Consider the following 13007-nt stretch of genomic DNA (forward strand, 5'->3'; position numbering starts at 1 on the left):
CGGCCGCAGGCAAGGGATCAGATACGTAATTGTTCACACACACACAGCTCGGAATCCAGCTAGATTTTAAATGCGACTCAAATGCATTGCAGAGAAGCAGTGTTTTTATCCATAATGTGTCTCACTAGAAAATAACTAAACTGTTTAAACATTTTCCGTATGTAAACTGGTACCCTTTATGTCAGTTATACGCACAAATACCCCGTTTATTTGTCAAATAAAACTCAAATACATGGTAACAAGTCTAGCTTTTAACTCTTATATTACGCAATACCCGAACAAAATTTTATTGTTACGACATTAATAAGATCATAATGAACAACTTTTACAGCGACAGCCATATTGAAATCTTAACTGTTTTTGAGTTAAAGAGCGATTACTTTCAAGAACTCTATGTCCCTTATTTGAGGGGCCAGCCCCTTTTTCCTGATGTCAAATGAAAGATCTTTTAAACATAAATCTTTTTTGTTCTACATGTCTTAACAAAATATTTCTAGGAAAAAAGATAAAATAAGAAAACCATGCAAAATCAAAACGCTTTTTAATCTCATTTTTGGAGCCCTGACGAGCTTCGGCCCTTTTTGTGCTAAGAAATTATAAATGCCCTATTGCATATCTACATTTTTTTTACTATCATTCCTGAAATTTTGAACTCAATATCTTTTTTAGTTTATGAGAACCTTCGTGGACAAGCCGACCCTCTAAAAATCGTTGAATTGTTAATATCTCAAAACCAGAAGTGACGTCATCATCAACAAAAATTTCCAATAAGGTTCAGAGTAATATCTATCTGATCTGAAAATTTCAAGTAAATCGCATAAGTAGTTTCTGAGAAATCGTGTACACAAAATTTGTAAGAAAAAAAAGGAATAGGGAAAAGAAACCGAACGAAAACAATAAGGTCTTCCGTTGGAAACGGAATACCTTAATTATAATAATAGGGCTAAGAAACCAAACGAAAACAATAAGAACAATAACAATAAACAATAAAAAGAAACCGAAGAATAACAAGAGGGTCCTCCGTTGGAAACGGAAGACCCTAATAAGAAAGTCGACAAAAACAATATGTCTCCCCTTTGAAAGGGGAGACATAATTAAAACTACGCGTATTACATTGCTACATATTCATAAGAGCATGACGTTCTTAAAGTGACACATTTTATCTGGTTCTCAAAAGTTTTACTTTGATTCCCGCGAGAACGTGGAGATGCCATTTGCAATTCTTTGAGTAAATGTGCAGATGGTCAGGATTTTCTATTCGTACACACTTTAACAGTATGGCTCGCTTCGCTCGCCGGCGCTGCGAATCACTTGTTTTCTTATATTAAATTTTGAATTTCTGTAATCTATAATTGTACAATGCATTTTGCAGAAGAAAAGGACAAAAACTATAAAAAACCAAGAAGACCCTGTCCCTTTTGTGGGGAATTCAAAGGCAGGATCAAAGATCACCTGACATCAAAGCACAAGAATGAAGAAGAAGTTCGGCATGCACTATCATTGCCAAAGGAACTGAGAGACAGGGCATTTGCCCAGCTAAGAAAAGAGGGCATTTTCAAAGCAAATGCTGAAATGTTAAGTAAAGAAAAAGTAGACATCTCAAACTTATAAAAGAACGGAATCAAGGGGAAGGAAAAAACATCAAGATGTGTCCTTTTGCAAAGGATTTTTCAGCGCCCATCTTATATACAAACATAAAAAAGTATGTCCTGCAGCAGAAGGAACATTGACACCAACATCAATACCAGTTCAGAACTTGGTAGAGGATAAGTCATTTTCATTTGAGTTCCGGGGAAAAATTTTAGGTAGTTTTACAAAAGCTGAGCAAAAAGAAATAATACTTAATGATGGATGGCTAAAAGTGTACGGTTACCATGTATACCAAAACGTTGCAAGCAGTCGCAAAAGAGTGGAAAAAAGATTGTCTCTAAATGCTAAACTAAGAGAAATAGCTAGACTATTTATAGAATTCAAAAAAGTAATACTGGAAAAACAGAATAGAGATTCAAAAAGCTGTAGTGAAATGTTTCAACGAAGAAACGTTAGTCATCTTCAAGAGGCAATTATCAACTTAACAGTTGATAAAATTACAAAAAAAGTTAAAAATGGTCTGCAATTAACACTGCGCTATTTAATTAAAAATGTATGTGAGGTAATGAAAGCCAGTTATTTATTGAATCATCAAGATGATCAGGCAGAGGAAATGGATGAGTTCTTATCAGTATTGCATCTTTTATGGTTCTCTTTCTTTAAAAACGCCGAGGAATCAATTATATAAAAAAGACAGTCCGAACTCCGAGCACCAATTAAACTCCCAGATAAAACAAGCATGCAAAAGGTAAGAAATCAAACAACGGAGACAATCGAATGTTTAACAAAGCAGGGATCGTACACAATTTTCGACACAAGAGAATTTTGTAGATTAAGAGATGCGCTTGTATGCAGATTAACTCTCTTCAACGCGCGCAGAGGTGGAGAGGCCAGCAGAATGACGCTGGAAGAACTGCAAGACGCTCTGAATGATAAATGGATATACAAAAGCAAAGCTGAAGGAATCACAGGTGAAATTGGAAAGAGACTTCTTTGTGAAACTAAGGTTGCATATATTCGCGCCTCTAAAGTGGCAAAATAAGTGCCTGTTTTACTACCTCAGGACTGCTTTAAACACTGAAAATTATTTCAGATTCAGATGTCAGGAAAAGTGCAGGTGTACATCCAAGTAATGATTTTGTTTTTCCAAATACAAAACTTTCCTCAAGTCTTGTAACAGGATGGGACTGCGTCGACAGATTATGTCGCGAGGCAAAACTTGACAAGAACATTAATGCCACCGGAATGCGACATTATATTGCGGCGGAGTAAGCCATGCTTGATGTCTCACAATCAGATCGAGAACTGTTTTATAAACATATGGGTCACTCCGAGTCCATGAATGAACACATCTATCAGTGCCCTCCAGCAGTAAAGGAAATCATAAATGTTGGCAGAGTTCTCGAAAATACAGATAATAATAAAGACATCGAAGGTAAGATTTCAACAATACTACGAGAGCAAATACATAGAAAAATGTTATCGTGGTTCGCAATAGCATAATTATTATGTTTTAAAATATTTGCGTTATTGTAATTCTATGTATATAAAAGATTTCTTTTCACTTACTTTTGACTTACAAAACATGTAAAATGAATAAGACGGAACCTTATGCGTGCATCATTCAAGAAAATAAGAGTCGCATCATGAATGCAGGAATATATTACTAAATTTAAAGAAACAGTTAAAAAAAATTTATTTGTTATAAATTTCAAGACGTGACAAAATAAGTTGTAATAATTAATCATTAGGAGTAAATCCCTAAAAGGATTGTTATTTAAGACAAGATACATGTCACAGGGCTCTTGGGAAACAAAAGGATATCACAACAAAAAAAGTCCAAAGTTCAAATGCTTAACCAGTATTTAACCTTGTTTTACTATTAAATCCTAATTTTAAGCTATAAATGTATTGGATGGTCAACATATTAACCGTCCGATTTGTCTCAAAAGTTGAAACTTGCTTTTAAGCTACCTGAGCTGAAAGCTGAAATGAGCTTTTCTGATTAATTTTTGTCTGTTGTCCGTCAACGTTTCTCCTTTAAAACTTATGGCCAATTACAACCAAACGTGGCACAAAGCATCATAAGTCAAAGGGGATTCACAATTGTTATTAGTAAGAATCGCTGGTTTTCAAAACATAATATTAAATTTTTTTGTTTACTAAATCTTGTTACACCAGGAAAACGAATCCTAAAGCTTGAGTTGAAGTATCATAAGATAGTGTCTTACACCAGGAAAACCGAATCCTAAAACTTGGGTTTTTTTTCACAAGTAAAGCCAAATGTTGGATGAAAGCATCCTTAGATAATGTGGATGTGAAGTTGTGAAAATCCTAATCAACGGGGGTAGGGTGGGAGTCACAGTAGATGGGGGTCTATCTTTTGCGTGGGAATATACAGAGAAAATCTTTCAAAATCTTCTTCTGAAAAACTATTTGACTAGAACAAAAACCCCATGTAAATTGTGTAGAGGCATCCTCAAGAAGTGTAGGTTCAAGTTTGTTCAAATCGTGATCCCCGAGGGTAGAGTTACTTTGGAAGATATTAAGAAAATCTTTCAAAATCTTCTTTTCAAAAACCCTTTGACCAAAAAAAGCTGTAATTTGTGTGGAAGAATCCTAGGTAGAGTAACTTTAGTTTTGTTTAAACCATGATGCCTCAGGCTTTTGACAGATCCAATTTTACAAAAGTAAAACTTTTAAAGTATTAAAAAAAACCTCAAATGTCTATTGTATTGTTTTATTTATATGTTAGCATTTTGACAAATTGTTTAAAATTGTTTAGACTTTGGCCCCTTTGACAATATTTTTAATTTACAAGGGTTTCAAAGTTTTATTTATAGGTTTATATATTAAAAATGAATAGCTGTGTAAAAAAGTTGATATGCTCAATATGTGATATGACTATAAAATTACCCTGTTGCATAAGGGGCTTAATGATTAACATCAAAATTTTCAGGCGGGGTTGTTCTTCTTTTTAAAAAGAATACGTTAAAGCACATTGTTCAGATTTTTTATAATTGACCCCATAAAGCTGATTTTAGTATGGCTAGTGATGTTCAAGTGAGCGATGTGATACATGGGCTTCTTGTTTTGTCTTGTACTACGCTTTATGATTACTATCAATTTTTGTTAAAACGAATCAATTTTATAAAATAAAATAAATCAAAGAGGAGAAATCTGTCTCTGTTATGATATTTCATAAATAAAATGAATGTGAATGTTTAGATAAGCTTACATTTTACTTGATATCAATGTTTTGATTTGGATAAAAAATATAGTTTATATGTTTTTTTAATTAAGAATACAGTATGTGATAAATTTTAGATTATCAAACTATAAATTGATGGCGCTAAAGTAATTTTAATCATAGGTTGACCTTTGAAAAATGATTGCCTGACCTATAAAAGAAGCTTTTTTTCATGAGATTAAAAATCCGTCGACTGTAAAAAAATCAAAGGCCTGAAGGGCCATAATGGCTTACGGGTTTGATATGACTATATTTACATGGATCGAGTATGATTCCCTCTATTTCTTACGGAAACTTTAGTTTATTTATAGCTCTATAGAAAGTAAAATTTTCATTCCGGTCAAGGTTTTGAGCATTTAAATCCAATTTGATATATAAAACTATATATTATCTGAAAGGTGTATACCTAAGGATGAAAAAAATCTTGACCGAATGGAAATATAATCAATGGTTTTTATGATACAGGTGATTATTTAAAGATGACTCCACGATTACAGCATTCTTTTTTAACGAAAAATTTCCATTCCGGTCAAGGTTTTGCATACTAAGTCTAAAGATATCGATTTAATTTTTTTTACATTTTATAGGCCTGGTCCTTGTGATTAAAAAATTCGTTTCCGAATGAAAAAATATTAAAAACTGTTTGAGATATTAGATGTTTTATGAAGTCCACTTCGTCATTCCGGCAGCTGATTTTTGCGACCATAGCTCATTCCGGTCAAGGTTTTATGTATCAAACATGTACTTATCAAAAAAGTTTTTACATATATCGATAGTCCTCTATCCACAGATTAAAACACTGAAAACCGAATGGTGATAGCTTATACCTAACACAAGTTATCGACCTTTTTATACATGTCACTACGTCATGTCACCGTGCTATTTTTAGATCTTGGAAAATCCCCAACATTCGATAATGGCGGAGGTGTCGAAGAAGGCACATTATATTAAAACAAGGAGTAATTGCCCCTCTATTTATGCATTTATTACCGATTTATACTCCCAGTTTCAATATACCTCAATCATAAGTTCAGTTCTTTAACCGTTAAACACTTTCCCCCTTGCTGAGATCGATGTCGATCGAAGTAATCGACGCTCTCTGCGGGTGCAAACGTTTTTATGAAGATTGAACGAAATAACGACAACTTTACATTTACTTATCACTGTTAGGATCTGAAATAATTGGGAAAAGATTGTTTGCTTATAATACATGTAAGTATGCATAGCGGAAAGCATGGCGACAGTGTGTGATGCATGGCGGGGGCCTATACCTCTATGCAAAAACGGCCTAAGGAAAACACTGCAGTTAATATTCATTCGCGTTAGATTTCGAGTTTATTTAAAATAAAGTCAATATTGGTTACAATAAAATAAGTGATAATAACATATGGAAAGTATAATCTTGCTTAAAGATATTTATTATGAACAACAAACAGTTAACTTTGCAACATTCGAATAGAACTATTTTTTGTCGCGCATGTTCAGATAACTGAACTCTTTGCCGTAAAGATTATCCGGCAACTAGATGGCCGTAAGCCATAAAAAAAACTGTTAAACGGTAAATTTTTACTTTTTTAGGCAATCCTCAAGTTAGCTCACAAGACTCTAATATTCAGGTCGCAGAAGCTGACATGGAGCTTGAAGGTAAAATCAGTTTAGTAAGAAAAAGGTCAACTTACAGTCATTGTCCTGATGTCTTTCGTAATTAAAGAATAAATATAGTCAGGTAGTCAAACTATATCAAGAACAGACTTAACCTCTAAACTTTCTGAAAAAAAAACTATCGCTCTTTCACTGACCAGCACAAAGAATTTCGCGGGAAACACTCAAGCAATGAAAAACACGGATCTATAAACTACCCTCAAGACTTAAATGAAAACCAAAAGTCTTGTATGCTTTTATTTATTACGGAACATCAAAATATCGCAGATATTTTAATACGCGTTTTGTAAAAATTAATAGTTGCAATTAATGACATCATTTCAATAAAACCAATTAAAAAATAACACTCTACCACATTCATAAGGATATCATCTAAATCTTCAGCGTTACACTTTAAATATTCTGCCATTATACTGGTATGAACTTTGTATGCAGGGTATAGCTCCCCATCATTAATTAAAACAGACATGTTACATGTGTCGTATATGTTGAAGGCAATGCTTTCTGGTGTCACTGTTGTAGATCTCGGTGCATCTACTTCCTATTTAAATAAAATGAAGAAGGTAAAAGCTAAAGGTTTCCATTTGAAAAGACAACTGAACTACAGATGCCTTCAATTAATGCTCACCAGAATCACTTTGGCTTACCTGTTTTCAATCATTCGTTTTTACTCTTTTAAAACGTTATCATTTATTTTCACCTAGTATCCTGATCGAAAGATTTGGCATAGCCTTGAAAAGTGCGCCCGTTAAATGCGGTATGACGTATCGAAAAAAATGACATAGCAATTAAAGATAAAAGAAACAGACTGATTTCTTACTCAATATGAAACGAGCAATGACACATCGGGACATGCGTTAACTTCCTTAAGTGAACAGAAATACAGGAATTGGAATAAGAATACCAAACTTAATAAAGACAAAATCTATATCAGAGATCAGTATGATCGGTGGACGATATTACAAACGAATATCAAACTGATGCTGCTTGATAAGTAAGTGTAAATATTGTTTATATATAATGCATATAAACCATTTTCTTTTCAAGATTGTTGTGTGTAAAATTATTAAACACTTCAGTTCTTTATGTCTTCATGTCTCAGGTTTATTAACCCAATATAAAAGTATATATTACAATATAATCACTATCTGGTTTTCACAACTTGGTAACAACGTTTCATTTTAGGTCTACACAAACAATCATGAGGTTTACAAAAGGTGTTCGCAATAATTTCTTAACAGGCGGGTTCACAGTGGAGATATGTTGCTTTCAGAAGCACTACTGGCCTCTGGTAACAAATTCCAAAAGAGTGCCCTGTTTGCTAAGTTAATGAAGCTACATTTGTAACTCCATCAATTGAAGAAACCTTTAGAAGAATTCAGAGGCAAAGATATTGTTGTTCTTGGTTAGTAGAGTCAAATGCTTTTATCAATATGTTTCGTATGTCGTTGACCCTTTATAATGACAAGCCTTTCCACTACATGTGTCTAAAAAAATAATTGTATAGGAGATGGTCGCATGGACAGTCCACGTCACTCTGCACAGTACTGCACGTACACGTTTATGGAAAACGAGACCCATAAAATTCTGTGTCTTGTGACAATCGACAAGAGAATGACATGAAGAAAAAATGCCATCCTTGAAATAGCATGTTTTCAAAAGGGTCTACGGTTTCTTTTAGAAAAAGGAATAGATGTGCTGCATGTAGGCCCTTATAGAGGTGAGGTTTTAGGTGATGACGTAATTGATAGGATCTCCTAGAGGGTATTTTAAGAACAGTGCATTTATAGAGGTCGTTTCTGATTGGTTGTTTTAGAGAGGTTGTATTATAGAGGTGATTTTTCATCACTAATTTTAGAAAAGGTAGCAATATAGAGGTCGTGTTCTCAATGGAGGATTGAATATAGAGATAATGACGTAGTTACTATAGACCTTATAGAGGGGGGCTTTTAAGAACAGTACATTTATAGAGGTCGTGTTCTCATTGGTTATTTTTAGAAAGGGAGATTGAATATACAAATTTAGTGAGCATGTGTAAAAAAAAAGTAGGAGGTTTTAGGTTATGACGAAACCATAAGAAGATCCTATGGTTTGAGAGCATGCGCTGTAGTATCGATAACGTAAAATAGATTATATTAAGCCATACGTGAATTTTATTTAGAAAAAATAGATGGATTTGGATGACCTATTTTGAGCAAACAGTGAAAATAAGGTATACTTACCTGTGCTCAGAGAGATATATATTTTAATAAAAAATTACATGAAAAAATGCGGTGATGTAGCATGCACACTTGAACATTAAAAAAATGGTGAATATTAAAAAAAGTTGAGGGTATATTTTAAAGAGTAGTTACAATTTTTTATCATTTTAAAGGTGCCCTTCACTCCAAACGATTCAACTCCTTTGGCTGCGGTAAATAGGGGGGGGGGGGGGGGGGGGGTAGCTCTTTAAGCCATCTTAAGGTAAGGCAAATGATCATGCCAGTCATCTTTATTTTCATTAACAAAAGCAGACAACATGGCAATTATGGTTTAAATATATCCTAATTCTAATCCCTCTCGTCGTGGTCAGAGTACTGGTTAAGTATTGGGCTGAAATTGTTACCCCAACTTCAACAGACAAGATAAATTATAATTAAACCATTCATTCGTTACACCCTCTCCTATTCTTCCCAATACTCAAAACTAAACAAAACACAACATATTAACTTGTCCTTATATTTAATTATCAACATAGCATTTAAAAAGCTGCATATACAAATTTATTACTACACAAAATTCATAAATTTGATGATTGATATCCACTCATAAAATACAAACATACAATGAATATACTTTACAGCCCTTAATACATCATTATCATCATAAATCATCTTAACATATTAAATACTTGGAATACACAAAATTGCTCACAAAACATATAAACAATCAACTCTCAATCATAAAGGTTTTAAGCTCATATTCTCCCCAAAACTAAAATATCTTATCCTGATCTCTACAAAAATGGTTTTAAATTTGAATCATCTCCAAATTTTAAGAATTTTCTCTCAGCGTCTCCTTCCCGAGATGCAACCCCTGCCAGTGCTGTCCCTATGACTCCCCTATCAACAATCTTTGAAATTCTAGAGTATCTTTCGAAAGTGGATGATATGGTTCATAATAACTCCAGAAGATTGATCCAACCCTGACGAAGCTAAGGATATTGAACAACCTGATCTTAAACTATGTGGAGTTTCCCCTTGATTCACACCTAACACTGCAAGGTAGTGTTTCAATCTAGTATAAACTACTGACGAGGATAAAGGTGCATCCAAAATCTCCTTACCAGAACGGCTCGAAGGCCTGAACAAGTAACCAGAAGAAATGTCAATGCCTAATGACTTCACTCCTACAGCATATATTTCTAAACCATGCACAGGACACACAGATTTATCATGAATTCTAAATATAGTAAACTGATTCACCTGACCGTTTGACAAAGTTTTTCCTACCATATGAGAAAAAAGCAAACCTTCATTATCTGGCAGACACTTCGCCTCTTGAGCAATACATTGTCCTAAATCATTTGCTCGATCTCCTGCAAAAAACTGAATTTTGAAAAAAGCCTGATCCCTCAAGTAAATAAACCTCTTATCCACCCCCAGACTTCCTGACTGCAGATTTTCATCAATATAACAACAAAGAGCTTTTAATTTTGACAAAAATAAAGGTTTTGCCTGTTTTGGAACAATGTGTGCTATTGACTGCTCTTTTTTGATTGCCTTCAAATATTTCTTTACCATAGGGGCACATGCAGGATTACCCCCATTCAAATTCCTATCCCAATCTTTTCCCAACCCTAAATCCTCAAATACTGTTTTCAACTGACCGATCAAAACTGTTCCAAAAGCTAATCTCTTTGGACATGAACATTCACTAACATCAGACATCTTCCCTAAATATCCACAATGAATATCATGAACCTTTGTTTTCCCTTTCTTATCTTTAAATATCAAAAACATTTGCACATGATACGGGGTAGTCTGCAAAATATCCACATTAAATTGTTCTCTGACGAACTTATTGAATTCTTTCCCTAAAGATGACAGTTTTTTAGCATAACTAGAATTATCTACCAAAGAATACAAATACTGGAGACGGTTTTCACTAAAATAATCAAAACTCTTCAAATTTCTTGTAAGTGAAGACCTTTCATCCTGTGTAACCTCCACCTACAACGAAAAAGATAACCTTCCTGCAATTAACTTCCACTTTAGACCTACCTTATCTAAAACAAAACCTTGTTTTGAAGGTAATTTTAGGACCCCTGTATCTCCCTTATTCCCAAGAACAATAAAAGACTCTACATATAACCAGAATAACGGCCACCATACTGGAGTGGGGACAATCTCAGGAACTACAACTGTGCACTTTCTAACCCTCTGACTCTCTAAGAATTTCAACAACACAGATATTAAACAAAATGGAGGAAAAACATATGGGTTGTCCTCTAAGGACACATCCTGTGAGAAGACATTAATCCCACTTGACAATGGAGATGGACCTTGTGTAAAATGCCTTAACTTCTCACCTCTCTCATTCAGCATCACATTTGAATCCAGAGCCATCAAATCTACCGAATGAGGGCCATATGCTAACTGAATCTCAGACCATGATTTTTCAGACAACTGACAATCCTGAAATGATAGAGACCTAGAAGGCCCATCTGCCGCATTATCTCCTGATGGAATGAAATGCAACTTCAAATCTACATTATTTTTCTCTGTGAAAACAAAAATGCTCTTCATAATATTGTAAAACCTGACATCCTTACCTCCCTGATTTTCCCAAACATGAACCAGAGCCTTATTATCTACATATGCATCAACCCTGTGATTCTCTACCTGCTTACCCAAAGACAACAAAGCATTCAATAAAGCATCTCCCTCTTTAAGATGGATAGGTCTTTTATCATTTATGCCCCAGAAATCTCCATACGACTCTTTCTGACTAAAAACTAAAGCTCCCCACTTATAACCTGACGAATCTGTTGTTAGCAGCATATATAGTGATATAGAGGTGGAGGTATAGGCGATGACGTAATTATTAGGGTCACCTAGAGGGTATTTTTAGAAAAGGTAGCAATATAGAGGTCGTGTTCTCATTGGTGGACTGGATATAGAGGTGATGACGTAGTTACTATTGAGGCCCTATAGAGGGGGACTTTTTAGAACAGTAAATTTATAGAGGCCTTGTTCTCATTGGAGGATTGAATATAGAGGTGATGGCGTAGCTATTTATAGAAAAGGTTCTGTACAGAGCTTGTTCGTCACCATTATATTTAGAAAGGTATCATTATAGAGTTCGCATAGAAACATATTCATTATAGAGTTAATTACTATACCAGATAATGAGCATGCGCAAAAAAAAATGATTTTTAGTTATTTATTTATGTAAAAACAATCATTTCATTATGGATTGTCGAGGAGTACAGTACAAATGGAAAATTATAGCTTGGAGTGCATTGAAAAAAGATGAGAAAAACCCCAAAACGTGGACATTGAATGAGAGTCGTTGGTTTGACAATAAGACAGCTTGTATAAAAGATTTTAGAGAAGTGACCCGAAACGGTTACGATTTTGCAGACAGCTGGGGAACTAAAAATTTTATTAAAACGTAGAGTTATGCCCCAGTGAGCGCCTGATATGAAACACGATGAATGCAAGACAGACAAAGTTATCAATGAAAAAAGTTCAGTTTAACGATAACGTTCACACTCTGTTAGTTCCATACGAAGATAGGAAAGGTGAATGGATGAATTATGCCATTGATAGAGCCCATTTTAGGAGAAGAATTCAACAGACAGAGATGATTTTGTTGCCTATATTGAATAAGAAAATAAAATTATTGGAGTGTAACCAAGCATAACCCAGGTGAAAAAAATTGCAAAGGTAGAGGATTTTTAAGTAAAAAGTTTAAAGTCCTGATATTGCACATGTTGAAAACCATGGAGAAAGTAGATATTGCACAACGATGGTGAAAGAATATATCAAAAAAATGATTTTGCAGAAAAACAGTATGTAAGGGGGCTAAATTTAGTATATGATATAATGAGGTTTTTTTAAGTAAAAAGTTTAAAGTGTTGATATTGCACAACATGTTGAAAACCATGGAGAAAGTAGATATTGCACAACGATGGTGAAAGAATATATTAAAAAAAATGATTTTGCAGAAAAACAGTATGTAAGGGGGGGCTAAATTTAGTTTATGATATAATTTTTAACAAAAGAAAAAAATGTTATATTACAGTGCGTTATGAAATGTTTTACGGTAAATAAAAAAGTAAAAATAGATGATGATGTAAAGTACATAGTATAAATACTGAGGATGAATTAAGAGCTACATTACTATTGCATCTACATTTCCCTGCAGCAGACACAATTTAGAAGATATGGCTACTAAACCGACAACCTACTGGAAATGCCAAGACGTGGAGACTTCTGGGGAACCGAAACGAATTAGGAAA

General features: G+C 34.1%; 1 pseudogene; it reads right to left on the reverse strand.

The window, feature by feature from the left end:
• Positions 1-9255: 9255 nt before the first annotated feature.
• Positions 9256-13007, reverse strand: part of LOC128173532 (uncharacterized) — a 30131-nt pseudogene continuing 26379 nt past the window's right edge.

The sequence above is a fragment of the Crassostrea angulata genome, chromosome 2 (assembly GCF_025612915.1).
Source record: "Crassostrea angulata isolate pt1a10 chromosome 2, ASM2561291v2, whole genome shotgun sequence".
Classification (NCBI taxonomy): domain Eukaryota; kingdom Metazoa; phylum Mollusca; class Bivalvia; order Ostreida; family Ostreidae; genus Magallana; species Magallana angulata.